Source organism: Chrysemys picta, chromosome 5, assembly GCF_011386835.1.
Source record: "Chrysemys picta bellii isolate R12L10 chromosome 5, ASM1138683v2, whole genome shotgun sequence".
Lineage (NCBI taxonomy): Eukaryota > Metazoa > Chordata > Testudines > Emydidae > Chrysemys > Chrysemys picta.
Genome location: NC_088795.1, coordinates 117,086,019 through 117,106,924, shown reverse-complemented (window position 1 = coordinate 117,106,924; position 20,906 = coordinate 117,086,019). Strand labels below are relative to the sequence as shown.

General features: G+C 39.3%; 1 protein-coding gene across 7 annotated transcripts in view; it reads left to right on the top strand.

The window, feature by feature from the left end:
- Nucleotides 1-20,906, top strand: part of STX18 (syntaxin 18) — a 93,397-nt gene that overhangs the window by 21,656 nt on the left and 50,835 nt on the right. The window contains exon 2 of one of the 7 annotated variants that reach the window (XM_065597089.1): nt 17,472-17,662. The exons of the other annotated variants lie outside the window; for them this stretch is intronic. The gene's annotated coding sequence lies outside the window, so the exon portion shown is untranslated. The remainder of the gene's footprint in view (nt 1-17,471; nt 17,663-20,906) is intronic. 7 annotated transcript variants of the gene reach the window in all.

The following is a 20,906-nucleotide window of genomic DNA, read 5'->3' as shown; positions in this document are numbered from 1 at the left end:
TTTTTCATGTCTGGTTCTGTTGCAGTCTGTGTTTCATGTAGGTTTTGTTTCAGTATATTCCTGTCTTGAATCTCCTTTTGTCTGTGGTCCATTCAGACCCTTTCTGATACTGTTTTTCTTTCTCTGTACTTCCTTTTCTATTAGCGTGCACCATGGAATTAAAAAGCACTCGTTTAATTGAGCAATAAAATAATTAAAAATTGGCGTGGGGATGACTTAGTGGCCTGCAGATCTCTGGCCAATGTTCTTATCCTCTCTGTGTATCAAACGGCAGTCTTTCATTTTTCCAGTTTGTGTGAATGATTATCTAGGATGATGATATGAAAAAGAGGATGGTGTGTATGAATGAAAACCCTAATCTGCTGTAGAAATTCCTTTCCCTTTCTTGTTGTTTGTTCTCCTCTCCCTTCCTCTCTTTCTCAGCCCTTGCTTTTCTGTTTTTATTTTCCCAACATTCAGAGTTGCACACATTTGATTAAAGGTGTGATATTTAAATTGATTTAGTTATAGCAATGCAAAACCATGTGTGGGCACTCTTAGTTCTATTTTAATCTGATATATGTTGATTTAGTTTAACATGATAAGGAATCTTCTGCCTCTTCCCTTGCCAGCTTCACAGCCTAGTAGAGCTCACTGTCACACATTTGTTCCTGATATCCAGCCTACATTTTGCCTTTTGTGAATATCTCTCTGTATAACAAATAATTCTTCCCCCATCCTTGTTATATACATTCAAATAACTGCAGACTTTTCATATCTCCTCCTCCTGCAACACTGACTTAATACATATCTTGTCTAAGTGATAATTTAGATTTATTTCTTTGTGGTTATTTTTGCCAACACTCAGTCCTTGCTCACAGTCCCTCTGCTGCAAATTCTCTTACTATTTTCCTCCCTCACTCACTCTTTAGTACAGTATTGCTCTTTTCCCCCCCACTCCTGTGTTCCCATTAACTCATCCACTCCCTCTTCTCACTGCTCAGATCATCACCCACTCTGCAGAATTTTAAAAAAGGGACACAAACTCCAACAAACAATGGAAGTAAAATGACATTTACTCCCCATCATCCTTTCCTTCTCGGGGGCTGCCTTGTATAGAATGTTGAATGAGAGTCCCTTTCCTCACCCCTGCCATATGCACTTGTGCTATGCCCCAGTTCAGCTGCGGAATGTCTACTTTTTTCTTATCCACTCCCACTCCTTTCTCTTGTGCCTCCCCTCCACCCTTCTTTTCCTTTTTGTTGTTTTGCTTTCTGTTCTTATTTACTACCTTGTTTGCATTTCATCCCCAATTACTTCTTTCATTTGCTTCCTCCCTTACCAAAAGGCTACATGGTGCTATGAGTTGGGGGTGCTCACTGGAGGCTTGGGGCTGGGCATGTGCTCTGACAACCAAACTCTGGGAGGTAGCATGATCTAGTGGACAAGACACTGGGCTAGGAATCAGAGAAGAGGGGTGTATTCCCAGCACTGCCATCAGATCCATAACTAAGCATTTTAGTGCCCAGGATGAGCAAGCATATTTATGCCCCCTAGAGGTGACGTGGGGGAGTCATGTGGGATCACCCCCCCCTCCTCTCCCCCCTCCCCCCTCCGATTTCTGCCTTGCATTTAGCACAGAGGTTTTCAAACTGTGGGGAGCACCTTCCTAGGGTGATGCGTCGCACAGTTTGAAAACTGTCATCACCTGCCAGGAGCCAGCAGATCGGAAACTGGTGGGAGGCACCCGGGCCACTTGAGTACCTGGCTGTCCATGTTTTGGGAGCTGGGGTGCTGTATGGCTGCCCGGCAGCCCTCTCTGCCACCTCTGCATGGCCGGGTGCTCCCCAGGCAGGGTGGGCGGCACAGTTCCAAGCTGCACCCCGATCGGTTCTTGCGTTTGCCCCAAAGGAGCCCGGTGCTGGCCAGCAACGCCCCCTGGTGCTGCCCCCCGCCCACAGAGCCTGGCTGACATCAGATGCTACACAAGGTGCTCCCTGGAGTACTCATCCCACTTGGGCACCTGCCTCTCAGCAGCCTGGTCACACCCTGCTCACAACCCAGGGACCTGCCATTGCAGCCAGGTCACTCTCCCCACATGTCCTGTGTGCAGAGCAGAACCGTCCCTTTCTCCTCTGGGCTGCCCTGCCCCATCAGCTCCGGCAACCGAGGCCGTGCGAATGGAGCAACCCCTAGCCGTACCATATTTCAAGTTCCCAAACAGAGGACACTGCTGGGGGGGGGGGGTACATTAAAGGGTCACTGGAGGCAGTAGTTGAGGGGTGTCTGTGTACTGGGAGGGATATTTGGGGGGCGCTGGATTGAGTACAGTTGTGGGTGCTGAAGGGGGTACCTGTGGTGGGAGTACCCACTGGAGGTGGGGGGCAGTATTGCTCTCTCACAGTGCAGGGTTGCTGGTGCAGGCCACGGATGCTGCGCCAGCCGTCTCTCAGTGCCTCCTGTGGGCCTCTCCCTCTCCCCAGAGCTGGGGCAGGAGCACCATTTCAGATTTGCGGGGACAACTTTAACCATGATTCCAGGGACTACTTAGGCACCTGAAAACTCTAGGTTTTTTTTGTAGATAATAACTTAGAAATTAGCTGACCAGAGCACTGTATCTAATTCCTATATAAAGAAAGAAAAAATGTATACAAACTAGGGCTGTCAATTAATCGCAATTAACTCACGCGATTAACTCAAAAATTAATTGTGAATAATCACAGTTTTAATCACATTGTTAAACAATAGAATACCAATGGAAATTTATTTAATATTTGTAGGTTGTTTTTCTACATTTTCAAATATATTGATTTCAGTTACAAAACAGAATACAAAGTGTACACTGCTCACTTTATTATTACAAATATTTGCAGTGCAAAAATGATAAACAAAAGAAACAGTATTTTTCAGTTCACCTCATACAAGTACTGTAGTGCAATCTTTTTATTGTGAAAGTACAACTTATGTATGTAGATTTTTGTTGTTGTTGCATAACTGCACTCAAAACAAAACAATGCAAAACTTTAGATCATACAAGTCCACTCAGTCCTACTTCTCGTTTAACCAATTGCTAAGACAAACAAGTTTGTTTACATTTACAGGAGATAATGCTGCCCTCTTCTTATTTACAGTGTCACCAGAAAGTGAGAACAGATGTTCTTGTGGCACTCTTGTAGCCAGCGTTGCAAGATATTTACGTGCCAGATATGCTAAACATTTGTATACCCCTTCATGCTTCAGCCACCATTCCAGAGGACATGCTTCCATGCTGATGACGCTCATTTAAAAAAAAATGTTAATTAAATTTGTGACTGAACTCCTTGTCGGATAATTGTATGTCTCCGGCTCTATTTTACTTGCATTCTGCCATATATTTCATGTTATAGCAGTCTCGGATGATGACTCAGCACATGTTCATTTTAAGAACACGTTCGCTTCAGGTTTGACAAAAAGCAAAGAAGGTACCAATGTGAGATTTCTAAAGATAGCTATAGCACTTGACCCAAGGTTTAAGAATCTGAAGTGCCTTCCAAAATCTGAGAGGGATGAGGTGTGGAGCATGCTTTCAGAAGCCCTAAAAGAGCAACACTCCGATGCTGAAACTACAGAACCCGAACCACCAAAAAAGAAAATCAACCTTCTCCTGGTGGCATCTGACTCAGATGATGAAAATGAAAATGTATCAGTCCACACTGGTTTGAATTGTTATTGAGCAGAACCCGTCATCAGCATGGACTCATGTCCTCTGGAACGGTGGTTGAAGTATGAACGGACATATGAATCTTTAGCGCATCTGGCATGTAAATATCTTGCAACGCCATCTACAACAGTGCCACGAGAACTTTCGGGTGACATTGTCAGCAAGAAGCGGGCAGCATTATCTCTTGCAAATGTAAACAAACTTGTTTGAGCAATTGTCTGAACAAGAAATAGGACTGAGTGGACTTGAAGGCTCTAAAGTTTTACATTGTTTTATTTTTGAATGGAGGTTTTTTTTGTACATAATTCTATATTTGTAACTTCAACTTTCACAATAAAGAGATTGCACTACAGTACTTGTATTAGGTGAACTGAAAAATACAATTTCTTTTGTTTTTTACAGTGCAAATATTTGTAATAAAAATAAATATAAAGTGAGCACTGTACACTTTGTATTCTCTTATAATTGAAATCAATATATTTGAAAATGTAGAAAACATCCAAAAATATTTAAATAAATGGTATTCTATTATTGTTTAGAAGTGTGATTAATCATGATTAATTTTTTTAATTGCACGATTAATTGCGATTAATTTTTTTAATCACTTGACAGCCCTAATACAATCACCAATTAAAGCCATAGTTTAAGCTTATATGAAAGTTTAGAACAATCAGGAGATAATACAGCAAAATATTCCTAATCCCAAACCTTGAGGTTCTAATTATGGTAGGCCTCCCAGCCAAGAGAAAGACCTGAAATTATTTTTCTAAAGTGTTCTGATATTTTCTCATTAATATAGCTGACGATAGTCCACTGATGGACTCAATGCATTGCAAATGTCATTCCATCCTTCTGCAACACATGTCCCTAAATATGTTGTATGATTATTGACAAGATAATAATACATTGTGTCTGATAAAGACTTGACCTGTTGAAGGGCTAAAAGGATTTTAGTATCTACTTGGGTAGGCTCAGATGGAAGGAGTGTGTGCAGGTAGAAAACAGTGTGTCTTGTAACTGGGCTTGGCAGAATTTGGTTTTTATTATTTTTTATAATTTTGATAGATATCTATATTTATTTTTAAGCTTTTAAAATTTTCATTAGTTTAATTTTCACAGTTGCACAAAATTATGTCAAGCATTTTTTTCTATTGATTTAAATTTTCAAAGTTTAAATTGAAAGTTGAGGGAGATTATAGGGGAAGGGTTAGATAAATATTAAATCTCAAGATGTTGATATTAAAAAATTAAAGCTTTATAACTGTTAAAACACAAATTGTCAACATCACATCTAAACTGTAAGAAAATCAAACTCTAAGGTCTGAAAAAGTATTTTTCTTACTTTGCCTATCTGTAAATTTTCATTATTATTAATGGAAATATTATTCATTTGTGTATGTTGTGAAACTGACATTGGCCAACAAAAATCTAATCCTTGTAAGTCTATGTACAATGGACTTGATCATAAAATCCACATAAATTAGAAATGGAAAAGACTACTGGGGACAGCTGCCTGTGAGTTTAAAATTATTCCCTGCTGTATGTTTTCCGGGACCTTTCCAGTCAAATTTAAGTGGCTTTCCCCACTTCCCTTGGGAAACTATTCCAATCTAATATGCCTCAGTGTGAGTATTTTTCTGGTATTTTTGCTACATTTTCCTTTCTCTGGTTTTAGAACATCAAACCTATCTATGCTCCCTTGTATGAACCTAAACAATTACTTTTTCTCCCTTGCCGAAAAAATAATAGATAGTTATGTTCCCCTTAGTTCTCTTTTAACCAAGCTATAAAAAAGTAATTCCTTTAATCTTATAGTTCCTTATGTGACATTGTGCTACTTGTTGTTGGGGCTTTGTAGTTTACAGAGTTAAGATTGCCAACTTTCTAATTACAGACAGCTGGACCCCCAAGGCCCTGCCCCACCTCTTTCCCCCAAGGCCCCGCCCCTGTTCCGCCTCTTCCTCCAGGCCCCACTGCCCACTTGTTTCTCTGCTTCTCTACCCCATTGCTCCCTGTTGTGTGTGTCCCCCCCTTCCTCAGAGCTAGATCCACTCCACCTCCTTTCCCCCTCTCTCCTCCCTCAGCTATGCTCCCTCTGCTCTGGAGTTGCAGCCTGACATGGAGCCTGCCTGCCCACTAGATGCAGGTAGGAGGCGGCCCCGGCTGAGCAGGGGCTGGCATGGACTGATGACCCGGCACCTCTCCCACTTGCGGTAACCAGACTTTTGGTGTCTGGTCAGTACATCTGACTGGACACTGCCAGGTTCCCCAGGCAATCCTATACAGAACTTTGTAAATACTTCTATTCCATGATGAAAATTGTTTTTCATAACGTCCTGTCATTTTATAGTCCTGCTGACATAAAGATGTTGCTCAGTCTGTGGTTGCGTCTTGTCTATCATACTTAAAAGCCTTTTTGTGCTGTTTTCTCACTAACCTCACAATGTAATTGTGATTTTTCTTGGCTGCTTGACATCATTAAAAGAACTCTCCTATTGAACAGTTTTTTTTAATGACTTTTTTCTTTCTGATTGACGCCCTTTTAGAGTAAAATTTAAAATGCATGGAAATCTAAATGCTTTGTTGAAATTGGTTAATTGGGTACAATTAAGCTGTAAGAAGCAGCCCATCAAGTAAAATCGTATGACTACATACAGAACTTTCTGTTCAATTAAAGAAAAAATACCAACCCTCATTTGCAATAGCAGTGTTCTGATTTTCATTAAATGATGGTATTTTATGCTATTTTGTCTAAGCCAAGATTAATTTCTATGGTTACAGGGAGAAATAAATCTCTAGATTGCTTTAAAGAAAGATTGTATTTGTTCAGAACAGGGTTGACAGTCTCTCCTTAAGAGAAACTATTACTTAAATGTCTTTCCATGGTTTAAATGCATAAAAAATATTTGTAATGGTACCCCAGTGGCATCATAAAAATGTAAAATAATTGTACACTAAAGTAACCAAAATTACAGGAAATAGACACTTTTTAAAAAAAATTACTAGAATTGTTAGCTTGGAGAGGGTGGGAGGAATGGAATGTCATGCTGCACAACCAAACTTTATTGTCAGGTATTCAGTGATTGACTGACAATTACAAGTCTTTTCTTACAAATGTTAAAATAATCTGCTTGATGTTAAGAAAAATTTCCATTTTCAGTATCCCTAAAACTGTCCTTATTGATCCATAATGTACAGAATTCTCAAATCCTTTCTTGGGATGAATTTCAGTCTGCATATCTAAGTTGTAATTTTTAATCCTCAAGGGAAAATTATTTACATGTAGTTTTGCTTCCCTGAAGATAGTCTCATGATAGGCCATAATAGCATTCTAAGGGTGTATCTACACTGCACCTGGGAATGAGCCTCCAAGCCCAGGTGGACAGCCTTACGCTAGCTTGGCTTGAGCTAGCACTCTAAAAATAGTAGTGTGGACATTGCAGCTCCAGTGGAGACTCAGGTTAGCCACCAAGCTCAGGCCCAACGGATCAGGTGGGCCTGAGAGAACTGTCAAATGGCAAGCCGAGTATGCTGTCTTAGGTACCATCCTTTCTGAAGTTTTGATATAGATCCTTGGTGCTGAAGGATACTATTCTCCCTGGTCGGCTGACTAGGGTTTGGAGTCAGAGGTTGGATTGTATGTGTCTGGCCTGGGGATAGACGCTGTCGCTGTTGAAATACAGAGGACTGATAAGCTTGCAACGACTGAAGACAGAGATGTGTCTTCTTTGGGAGTGATGTATAAATCCCCAAAGACTTCAATGTAGCCTTAGAGTCCTTGAGACTATGCAGTTGGTCATCAGTCTGCTGGGGAAAAAGAGTCAGCCAGAATCATGGCATCTGCCATAGCCATGCGTGGGTTTTGATGGCTCCAGTCATCAGGTCTTCCACAGGAGGTTCAACAAACCATTCAGGATCTCCCTTTCGAGGGGTTGGCTCTCTGTGCCTCAACAGCATGATCAATCTAGGGGGTAGGGATTCCCACATAATCCTATTCCCCCTTGGGATTTAAGCCTGGTTCTGACATTCTGTATCACTATGTTCACCCTTTTTACAAAACTATAATGGATTTTGTACAAAGTATGCCTTGTGAGGTACCATTTGAAAACTCAGAAGTTGCTGATCATGATTGTCCTGGTAAAATATGTGTGGCAACATTGTATGTAAAGTTATAAGATTCTACCATGTAACATTACTGAGAGACATTCCAAGTTAAGAAAAGCAGGCACAAACCAGTTCCTCAAAGGGCAAACTAATGCCTCAGCCAGGTGGCAACAAAATCAAATAGGCTATCACCTGCTTAAGTGGCCATTTTTCAGCAGGAAAAAGGGTGTGAGTGAGAAATCAACAATTTGGAAAAGAAACAGCTGGAGGTTCTCGTCCCCCAGACTGTCTGTCTCTTGAACCTCAGCTAGAGGTGATTTTTCAAAGAAAAAGAGAACAATAAGAAATGGGAACAGATGCCCCAAAATACTCCTCCTCTTTTCTCTACTCCTGGCATCAACACACCTGAAGGACAAGGGGGAGGGGGGTCCCCTGGCTGAAAGGAGTCCATCCAGTAAGACTCCTAAAGCATCTGGTGAGATAATCCTTTGCTTTGAGTACATTTAGCTTGTTAAGTCAGATATTAATTGTGTTTTTTCTTTTATTTTCCTGTAACCAATTCTGACTTTTATGCCTCATTACTTGTAACCACTTAAAATCTTTTATTGTTTAATCTAAACCAGTGTGCTTGGACCGAAGGGTCTGGGAAACTCCATTTGAGATAACAGGATCTGTGCATATCATTTTCTATTGATGAAATGATGGACTTTGTATGTGCTTGTATTGTCCAGGAGGGTGCTGGGCAGTACAAGACACACATTTCTGGGGGAACATCTGGGACTGGGAGTTAGCTGATATTCCCCTACAGTGTAATCTGTGAGTGGCTGGCTATAGCACTCAGCCAATATACCTGGGAGTGATTTACATGCTGGAGGCTGTGTGTGAGCAGACCAGGAGTGGTGGCTCTCGCAGCGAAGCAGAGGCACCCCAGGTTGGAGAATTGAGGGGACACAGCTGTCCATCAGTCCAGATTTTACTCTGGATAACGTCATACTGGTGTTAACAAAGTTAATGGGTCCACTCTTTGAACAGTTGGCTGTTTGTTGCTTCATCTTCCAGTGAAGGTAGCCTTTTTTGTGGCAGGAGAATAGGAGAATTGGGAGCCAGGTATCTGACCCACTGTATACAGTTGTTTACAAGGACAAGGTATACTTAAACCCTCATCCAATATTTCTCACCAAAGTCATTTCTCACATGTCCATCAGGCAATATTTTTTTCCCAAGCTTCATGCTTATGAGGATGAGGAGAAATTGCACACATTGGATGTTTGGAGAGCGTTATCGTTTTATCTGGATGGCACTAAATCATTTGGGACATCCTCATAACTGTTCATGGCAGTCGTGGACAGGATGAAGGGCCTTCCAGTCTCATCTCAAAGAATCTCATCATGGATTTCCTCCTGTATGTGGCATGACATGGCCAGTGTAACTGCCAAGCAGGATGCTAGCGTATTCAACTAGATCACTTACAGCTTCTGCAGGTTTTCTGGCTCAAGTGCCTCTACTGCACATTTGTAGAGCTGCAACTTGGTCATTGGAACAGACTTTCGCTTCTCACTATGCCATTTGTCAACAGTCAGATGTCTGATTTGGCTGCATAGTTCTTCATCCTCTATTAGGTTTATTAGGTTCCTGAGCTAGGCTCCCAGGCTTCCTATGCAATGCATAGGGAGAGTTAGAGGCCTGAAAAAGAGATTCACAGAAGTCAACAAGCTGAGTGAGAAGCTGCCTAAGCTAGCCAATAGCAAATGTAGAGGGCGGAGGATGGCCTAAACCCCACTCTCCTCAGGGAATCAGGTGCCTATGTCCAGGCCACATCATGGGTCAGTGCTCCAGCCACTGGGATATTAAGTAAAAGGGAGGCACCAACACCACCAGGTGGAGCCCTGTAGGTGCAATAGGCAAGGGGAGACCCTACTTTGTAATCCCATCGGGGTTAGGTGTGAGTTAGGCACTGAGCTGCTTGGCAGTGTCAGAACTGAGGCGGCGGTACGCATGCCTACTAGCAGAAATTTACGTACCTAGGGGACTTTACAGTGGAAACTTAGAGGCCTACAGAGTTAGATGGCAGCAGAGCAGGGGGTTTTGTGAATGCCGATGACCTCTAACTGTTGGACTTAAGTGCCTAAGGAGGCAGTTAGGTTCCTGAGTCTCACTTCTGACTCCTGCCCCTGCTTACTTCAATAGGAACAAATGGTCACTTCATTGTTTTCTTATGTTAACTTCTTATTCTACTATGATTTAAGCACATACTTAACTTTATACACTGTGAGTAGTCCTATTGTCTTTTCAGGCTTTTTTCCATGCAATGACTGGTTCCGTTGAAGTCAAGTTAAGCATATTTATGTGCAAGCCTTTTCAGATTGGGGCTGGAGTGTGTAAACTTGGATTCAAAAGTTCATAATGAACTTCAGAAAAAAATCAAAACATTTATTACTGAATGTGACTGGAAATGTTATCATTTTTTAAAACCTATTTGAGTCAAGAATATTTTACACTAAATGAGTTTCAGTTGTGAGAATAGAGGGAAAAGAAAAAATATCTTACAAAAAGACACAAATGAAGTTGAATGCAATTACTGAAGAGTTGCAAATGGAGTCTTTTCAACAACAGAAGTAAAGGCCAATTATTGCAAATACGTATTTTGACCAGTTTGCTTTTATCTCTCAAGCAAAACATCCCCCACAATTGCTGTGGGGTTTGTATTTTAGTCAGTGAGGTTTGGATGCCTGTGTGAAAATATAAATGTTAAGGAAAGTTATGATTGGAGTTGGACAACAAACATGAAAAAACAAATTGGGACGGTCTATTAAAATCAGATGTTGCCTCTATTTTTTTCTTTTTGAACGTGCTTGTTGCCAGAGAGAGAAAGAGAGTGAATATAAGCAGACGAGTAGAGCTGAAAATGTATACTGTTTTGACTATGTGAGATCTTCCATTTATTTGGTTTAGAATTCAGGATATGTTCTTTGGGCCTTTTAATTGTCATTGCTTACAATGCATTCTCATAAAACGTCTGTATAGTTTGTGTAGACATAGGTAGCAAACTAATCTATTCTGTTAAGACATTTAAAAATCACACAAGAGCTAAATGTATGCATTATTACCATTAATTCAAAATGTACTGTACATTTTTTAGTTTAAAGTTTCTATTTCAAGTAATCTATTGAATAAAGCAGTTTCTGTCTTCAAATTTAATATTTTAGCAATTCATAGAATGATTCTATCTATACACTTGAGTAACCATTACACAGATTTTTATCTGATAAAGATTGTATCTTTTGGCCTTAGAAAACATAAAATATATTCTGAAGCTGTGAAAGTGTGGTGTGGCTTTTTTTCTTTTTTTTGTGTGTGTGCACAGTTCTAGAGTTTGGTTTAAGTACAATGTTAAGCTTTTAATGTATAGCAAAACAACCAGTGACCCACATCCTACAAGATACTGAGTGTTTTCAGTGCTTACTGAAGTCAGTTGAAGCACTGATAGTGTTTAAGTAACTTACCAGGATTAAGCCCTAATTTTGCCATCCTTTGTCTAGTAAAACTAAATTTAAAATCAAAATGCTAGTAACAATTGCATGCTTCTTAAAAATGGCATATTCAGCATGTGTTTTTACAAAATCTTCTGGTCCTATTTTGAACTGGTCATTTTTAAGAACAGTATTGCACAATGTTCTTTATTGACCTAAGTTGAAACTGAGTTAAATATCCCCAAACCTCAGCCCACCTTTGTATTATAAAATAGGGAAAAAATGAAAATGATCAGATGCAGAATGTATTTTAAAATTTGTAGTATTTAAAATGTGAACTGAGAGTAATAAAAATCAACATCGGTGAAATAATTTTTGAACCTTATACAATATATAAAAATATATATACTTAATAAAGTAAAATTATAAAATGAACGTTTCATTCCAAAATAAACTTTCTTTCTTATTGTATGAGAGAGTGCTTTTAAAATGTCTTTTTTTTTAATCATTTTGATACTGTGTAAAATGAAATGTTTTTGCCATAAAACTGGCAATAGTATATTAGCTGTTGCATCTTAATACAAATGATAAATAATCAGATTATTTCTTTTATCACTACTGAATACTGTCTGAACTATGTCAAGTCTTCATAATGTCTTTGCAATGGTTAATATAAATTTTGCAGGCATGCTTTCAAATTTTATTTTTTGGCTTTCCCCAAACAGAAAATATTTGAACGTTCACTAGCTATATGGAGAAATACATAATAAACACTTTACGAGTACATTTTTTTTAGTGTTTAAAGTTTCATGCCTTATTTACTTTGAAGGAGACCACAATGGAAGAAAGGAATGTGATTTAAGATAATCCATAACCATACTTCAGAATTCGAACTTGGAATTTGAATAATTTTGTTGGCAGAAGTCCTTGTACTCCATAGTGTGTCCTCATATGTAGAACGAAAAACTGACTTTTGAAACATCCACATATATATTTTTACGGGGATTACTTTTTTCATAGTCAAACTGCATTGGGCTTGGTTTTTGTGTTTTATTTTTTAAAATGAAACTTGTTTTGTAACATTTATTTCTGTCATAGTTAGGAGAAATATTGTTATAGAACAAACATCTGTGATGTAATATGTAAATTACATTATTAATAAGGTAATTCTGAATTATGCTCTACCTTTAGACTTTCCCTATGGATTGTTGTTGTAGTTGTAACCCATTTGCTGATGTAAAGCAGAAACCAAACAAGGTAACAATTTTCATGAGATTAGAGGTAGCCAGGCTGACTGTCTCCTGGCTTTCTGCTACCCCATTTAAGCGCAGGGCCACCCTTGTCCCATTGTTTAGATATTACTTGCTCTTTTGGGTTTCAGATTACAAGAGCAATTGATCTGTATGACCTATTTTAGGAACTTCAACTTGCAGGGGAAACCTAAACCAAATGTATATTCTCAAGAAACAAATCATCTGAAAACTGGGCAGTTGTCATTTTGATGTAATGTACTTTTTTCAGGAAATTCATATAAGACAGCACCACATGATGAACTAGAAATAAACAGCCACCAAAAACTATTAGAATGGTGTGAATCCAGTATTATTTCAACCAGGAAATTCAGAATTGAAGTTGAACATTTGGGTTTAATCTTCATTATATGCCCTATACCTTGGAATTGCAGCATATATAGTATGTTATATCGGAGACTGACCTCAGGTTCCTGAAATGTATAGCTAGAAGTCCTGGAAACGAGTTTGAGAGTCAGCTCCAAATCTCAGCTTTTAAATTGTAAATTTGTGTATTATACGTGCATTTCCTGAAGTGCCTCATAGTAGAGCTTCTGTCTGCTCATCTTAAACCTCCCTTCTTAACTTTCATGCCTTACGAGGTGCCAGTGTCTGAACCAAGGGATCCTGCAGAGCCCATGTGCACCTTTTGTATGCTTTTCACCACACAGCCGAAAAGGCTTTGTACTCAGATACACTTCAGCATTTCTGAGCTGCTCACTTCATCAGCTTAAAAAAAAATCTCCATGCAAAATGTAGGGTTTGTGTTTAGTCCTCAATCTTGCGAAGACTTACACATGCGGACAGGGACATGCGCAGGGATTTAAATGTGACTGCTTTGGGGGAAGGGCACTTTAAACACCGCCCCCACAGTGTCTCTGGGCTTTGCTGCCTCTCCTACCCCGCAGGTTCTTGCGGCCTCCCTGGGCTCCCCACCCATCCCCCCCAGCGCCCCACTGCCTCTCCCTGCCCCCATTGTCCCGGGCTCCAAGCAGTTACTGGAGGCTGTGGGCAAGGAAGGGGGCTTAGTAGGGTTGCCAATTTAGATTGGACGTATTCCTGGAGATTTCATCTCATGATATAAGCTTTAATTAAAAATTCATCTTTAATTCCTGGAGACACCATGACAATCCTGGAGGGCTGGCAACCCTAGGGTTCAGTTGGCTTCCTGGGCCCCCTCTCGCAGGCATGTCTCCAGCTCCACTCAGCCTGACTTCCACCCTGGCAGTAATGGGGGAGGAGGTGCTCGGGGGAGGGAACCCCAGGGCTGGGGCCAGGGCAGAAGATGCAGATGGTGGCAGAGATGATTATTGGGGGGCATGTGCCCCTGCTTTCCCCCCCCCCCCCCACGCATGCCCCTGCGAGCAGACTCAGTGGGGCTACCATGTTTAATCACACGTGTAACTTTTTGGCAGGATCTGGGCTTTAGGGCTATGAACCTTTGAAAGTGGCACTCTATGAAATCAATATCCGTTCTCACTGGAAGACTTTTCAGTGAGAGCTATTAGCTATATCCACACCAAATGTCCTCTAGTTCTAACTGTTCCTGCTATTTAGCAGTTTTTAAAAAATGAAATAAAACACGAGAATTTTTTTTAATTATGGAAAAAGTTCATTGGTTTTAATGCCCCTTGTACTCTTAAATTTTGAATAGGTTTTGCTCCAAATTCCAAAAAAAATTCACCTTTGAATAGAGGCCAGACTTGGAAAATTTCAGCCAACAAGGTGAAAGTTTTGGAAGATTAGGTTACAGGGTTTTATAATGGAAGCAGGTATGCAACCTTAATTGTAGCTGTTGCTACATCTCCCACTTCTACAGAGGCTGTAGCTTTTCATGTTTGAGCCATGCAGTGTCTGTATATCTTCTGACTGCTTTTTGAAAGTCACAAGTCCTTCTAAAATATGTTCTGTTGACAGGCAATGGACGTGTTTGAACTAAAAAAATTCCACTGTAGAAAACAAAATAATAATAATAATAACAAAAAGTTTTAGAAATATGTTTTTTTTTTAAACTTTACATTGTTTGCTTACTTAGCAAGAGGGGTAGTGGTAAATGCAAAGAAGCTTCTGTGAATTTTTACATGGGAACTATTGGGTGCTCAAAACCATTGAAAATCAGGACTGTTGTTTAGGTGTCTATATATGGAGCTAGGAGCTTAATTTAGGATTTCTTAAAAAAAAAAAAAAAAAAAAAAAAAAAAACACACACACCTTGGCTTTAGATTTTAACTTCTGTCCATAATCAGCGTTGATACTGCTGTCAGTTAAGTTGAAAAGCGGTACGTTACATATACAGGTCTGTTGCAACTTATGCGCATTTAACATGCGCGATTTCAACTTTACACAGTCGGCAAAAACAAAAAAAAAAGAGAAAAACAACAGTTTTAATACTATACCTGTAGTGTGGGCGATTTCGCCCGCCATTGAACTCAATGGGATTTTGGTTTTCACTTGCGGTTTACGTGCTAACCATGGAACGGAACCCCCGCGTAAGATGAGACAGACCTGTATGTTACAGAATACTTATGTAAAAGCTGTTCTGTAGTGCATCACTGTAAGGTATTTTTAAGTATTTTTTTTTTTTTTACAAACTGCATCTCAAAAAGTTTTAAAGTTAACTTATAGTTATAAAGTTTAACAAACTTTTCAACTTCATATGGCAGGAAATAGTGTTTTATTGTTCAGATGGAAGTGTAAACTTGACAAAATGCTACATTTGTTCAGTGAAAATAATTATTCAGTACTGCAGAATTTTCCCTACAATGTGTCATGGAAATATTCCAATCACTTTAATCGTAAAAAATGCTGCTGCTTCTTGCAATGTTAAATTCATGCAAATTGGAGCCTACAGTTTCATGAGTGATTGTTGTAAGTAGAACAGAAATCTTGTATATACTGCTGAGATATGAAAATGACACAAGTCAAGTTGTTTAGGCCTGATTTGTATGTGCCTTTTGAAAGTGTTTCTTAGCAAATACTCTCCTGTTTATATCTCTTTTCATTTATTAAAAGTATCCCACTTTGAAAAATACAAAAATAAAAATGCATGTACCACTGCTATTCAAATATAAATAAAGTTGTGCATGCCACCTGTGATAGCAGATGGCAACCGTTCACAGCTTCCTTTCTGCTGGACTTGCACTAAATGCAACATTTGTTCTCATATTCGTTCTCATTTTTAATAACAACTAGATTCATTATTTTTTAAAAACTAAATACGTGTGCATTCAAGATGCTGTCTAAATGAAGATACAACTTTTAAAGTACATACAGCTTGGGACCAAAAGTTAAAAAAAAAAAAAAGCCATATTAAAACTACAAATGTGAATGTACTGTTCAGAGAATCTTTGATACTGGCATGACACTGAAACTTTCTGTTGCCATCTAGTGGATGATGTATGTATCACATTACAGCATTTTCACTTAACTCTTGTCTAGAGAATCAAGACTCAATCATTTTCTCTCTAATAGGATTACACTAGAGAATTTTTAAATATTACTGTGATTTGTGTGCTTAGTTTTGTGGTGTTTTAAGATTAGACTGGGTTGAAATTAGTGTTACAAGTTCTCATCGGAAGTTATTTTTCTTTATAGATATTAGAAATGCTTAATCCTATTCTGTTTGTGTATTTGATTTTTTTTAATCTAGCCCCAACCATAGCAGGATAAAAAAGCTAAATTTAAATTTAAAAATGTAATTTGCAAGGTGCGAGGCTGCTGCAGAATTTTATTACTCTAGGTACCCTACTTAAATTGTTGATTTGATAATGTCCTATATGTTTGGTAATGACTGATTTAGAGACTTCCTCTCGCAAGTAATAGTGCAGTAGGTACACAGCTGATAGAGGAGGTAGCATCACAGCATCTTCAGTGAGGGGCCCTCAACTCTGTAACTCTGTTGCCCCCTTGTTGGTCCAACGGCGCCTACGTTTGTTGAATGCCATGACCAACTTCCCAGATATTTCCTGAAGGGCAGGACAAGATTAAGTCATTGGCACTACATTTTCATGTCTAGGGCTGCAGTTTCTGGAGTCTTGTGATATTGGAATCTGAGCTTTCATTAATAGTTTCTTAGCTCTCAGAATGGCAAAGAAAAGCTTGAAAATGTGACATTAGTATAACTGGTGTAGTAATGTCTATCTGGCCAAGTCTACACTACAGGGACTAGTGCAGTATAGCTATGGCATCATAGTTGTGCCGGCATAACCCTGTAACGTAGATGCAGCCTACAGCTATGTAAACGGTTTTTACGTTGCGGTAGGAACACCACTTCCCGAGTGATGGCAGCTGAGTGGATGGAAGCATACTTTCGTCGACCTACCTGTGTCTACCCCAGGGGTGGGGTCATCATAGTTACTCTCATAAATGTGGATTTTTCGACCCCTGGAGCTCCATAGCTATGTTGTCCTAATCTTTAAGAGTAGCCCAGGCCTGAATCTGCTGTCAGCGAGAAACAATAACTCTCAGAGGTGTAAATTATTTTGTGCATCTCAGTGAGGTGTTAACTACACCTGTAATTAGTGGGGGTCCCACCACTAATGCTACAATAGAGGACTCTGTGTGTAGCAGGAGGATAAGAGTACAATGGGCCCTGCCCACCTACCTAAGCTGATGCATCACAGCTGCTGGGATATGTCCTATGGGGACCCCCCCCCCCGGCTGCCACTCCCTACCTCTCCAATGGGTGAAGAAAGCTCCTACTGCTATTCCTCCAGGAATATTCCTGGAGGAATAGCAGTGTGTGGATGAACAAATTATAGTGAATATTAAGTAGGCTGAAGGGGAGTGGGCTTATGGAGTTTTCATGGGTATTTTTCTATGGAATTCTTTGTGATATAAAATAAACACAGTACATAAAGCATTGACTAGGTGTTTGAAAAATTAAGTAAAATGTCTAGTCCCTTCTAGTGAAACTTTTTCTTTTCACAGTGACCTATCTGGGTCAACGTAAGCCTATGGCAATGACAAGCTGAACAAATGTCAATAGAACACTGCGGAGGCAAGTGAGAAAAGGCAAAAAGAAACAGCATCAGTACAAGGCCACAGAGGATGCCTTTAGGATTTAAGGAAAGGGGGGAAAACTCTTTTCTGGTGCAAGTCCTGGGAGATAAAAGCCTGATGTGAGTGGAGGCATAATGATATCAGTCTGAGTCCAAATTCATGGAAATAATGTTACAAATGGAGGAGAGGCAAAGTAGTGTCAATGCAATTAAAAAAGTGAGACGAGAATTTCAACACAGATAGAATACTTTGCATGCAAACGGCTGAAATATTTCTCTTACTACAGCTTTCTTGCTTGTCATCTAGACTTCTGTTTATGTGAACCGTTCCTAACTAAAGTTTGGAAGGACACTTTCATCACACAGTAATGTTGGCCAATGAGAGAGATTTATGTATTTGTGCTAATCTGCCCCTTTTTGGCTTTACTTTTTATTTTTACATGTTAATTTAAATGTGAAATATGTCACTATTTTACATTTCTACTCTGTTTTCTGAAATAATTTCTTGCTGCCTATTCAATAATGTTTTTCTGTGCAGACACCATATAGAAATACTAATTTGGGAATATATTTGGTTTTTATATTTTGTTCTAATTTTATATATATAAAGTATATGTCACACCACATGGAGTGGGAGGCAAGGAAAAGAGAAGCATGCAGAAAACAAATTCAAATAAAGATGAGAAGAAAACCACCTGCAAATCCCACACATTTGTAGAAGAGTTTGCCTGGTTCCCCTTTGGGCCCTATTCTTCAAGTTACTACTCCAGCTTACTTCTCCTTTTACAACTCATTTTAATAATAAACAGGGTGAAGTCGGTAGCAAAAATTCCCTTTGATTTCAGTGGGCCAGAATTTTGCCCTTTGTTTACTACATGGAAAACCTTAGAAATTAAACCAGGGAAAATTCTTATCTGATATCATGAATTTTAAGAAAGGGCAACTGGAGAAGGAAGGGGATAGAGAGCATAATGTTTTTAAAAAAAAAAAATACATGCATGTTTTTATGTGTCGTGAGGTACAACTAAATTACTTACAAAGTTATACAAATAAGCAAGCCTCCTTCCTAAACTCATGGCAGCCTGGTCTCTCTAAAGTATGTTCATATCTGATCCATGTCTTTGGCCTCTCCCTTTCTTGTCTTCCATCCACAATCATTGCAAAGGCCATCCAACCGATGTAACTCTTAGGTCTCTGCTGGACATGTCCATACCAGTGTAGCCTAGCCTCTCTCAACTCGTTTTCATTTCCTACTGTTTGACCATCTCAACATCTTCATTTCCTGGTGGGGCATACTGGTTCAATTTCTTGTGACTGGTGTTAGATTGTTTCTGTTTCGTACGTTAGATTGTGGTCAATTGCAGTTTTATACACTCAACCTTTCTATTGGCATCTTTTTATCAAAGAGAATTGGGGTCTGCTACCACCATTTGTTCCAAAAGCTTTAGTATAGTGCCAGTCAAGAGAGCCACATTATCAGCAACCATTGATCCTAGGTATTTAAATTATTTCAGTCTTCTAAGCTCTCTGTCTGTAATGTTATTTTGGTGGGTCCGCCTCTGTCAGTTATCATAGCCTCAGTCTAAGTCAGGCCTGCTCAAAACTGTGTTCCCACTGTTCAGAGTTGGTTTGCACAGTCTCTCAATCTTTCATACATATCAGTAGGTCATCATCAAACAACAAATTTCAAGGTAGCTCTTCATATAGTCTCACTTATCGCCTCCAAGACAGCCACAAATAAAAAAGGGCTCAATACTGATCCCTGGTGCAGTACAGCATTTACTAGAAATTCTCGCAGTACCCCCATTTGGTTTTCATTACAGTAGTCACTCCATCACACATATCCTGGATAAGATGGACATATCCTTCTGGCACACACCTCTGTTGCAAACTCCACCAAAGTAATTCTCTTGGTACATGATTGTGTACCTTTTCCAAGTCTACCAAGACCATGTCCAAGTGCTGTCTGTTTTCTCTGAACTTCTCCATGAGGATTCATAGATCAAACATGGCATCAATTATATTCCTTCCCAGCATAAGTCCTTACTAACACTTCCAAATTTCAACTGTTTCACGCAGGCACTTTTCAATAATCTCCCATATTTTCATAGCTTGTGATGTTAGCTTAATTATCACTCAGTTAACACACAGTATATTATCTCTTTTGTTTTTATTTTTAAAAATGGACACCATAAAGCTTTTACCCCATTCATCCAGTATTTTCTGTCTTTTAAAAATATCATTGAACAGACTTGTAAAATACTTGATGCCTTCTGTTCCCAGTGACTTCAGGACATCCACCGGTACTTCATCTGATGCAGGTGCCTTTCCCCCTTTTCATTTTTCTTAGAGGAGGAAAAGGTAGTAGAGGCACTATGTAACCTATCACACCCCTTCCTTAGGTTCTCCTTATTGATCACTCAAAATAATCGTCCCAGACTTTGATTGATTCACCATTGTTTGCAATATACCGTGTTCATTTTTAATATAAGCAAACCCATTCACATCCTTTTTCGTTTTCTCTCTTGCTTTAGAAAGTTTGTAAATGGCTTTTTCTCCCTCATATAGGCCTAGTCAGTTATTTAGCTCATCACAGGCAAATTTTTAGCTTTCACAACCTTTATTTTATTTATTTATTTATTTATTTATTTATTTGCCTCCAGACATGCAATCTTATCACTGCTTACGGCCACTGGCCTGACATCTTTTAAAAGTTACCTTTTTCTTCTCAACAGATTCTTTAACTTAAAGAATCCACCTCCATGTCTCCCTTTGTATTCTTTGCAACATTGGTTTAATCACTCCTAGAACTTCATGTGCCATTTCCAGCAATATTGTTTTTAGTTGGTACCAATTATCATTTTCAGGTCCCTGTGTGTAGTCAGGAAATCTATGCATTACTTCTTGTTTAAAGATTTTTTTTCATTCCCAGCTTTGTTTCCACCACTTAGACCTTTCAGATGTTTCAGAAGGCAGAAACCTCAGAAGTCCATAAGAAGAAGTCTGCTGATTCACAGTGCCCTCATTGGGTATTACCTTACAGTTCTTCTGGTTAAAAAGAGATCAATGTGAGACACTGGCATAAGTCAGAAGAGGGAAAACCACTTCATAAAAGTGTGTTTGTAATCACCATGTCCAGTGCCAGGCAAATCTGTAGGACCCCTTGGGGTTTCTGGTTCCTGTGCTATACCCTCATGAACTGTTTCATATCCAGCCTATTCTAGTGCGTGCATTTACCTCTGCTCTGATAATTATCTTCTCATTGGGTGATATGTTTCTGATAAGGGACAACAACTCATCAAAAAACTCCTCTTTTACCTTTTGATCCTCTCCTAACTGTGGTGCATACCCATTGACTATATGG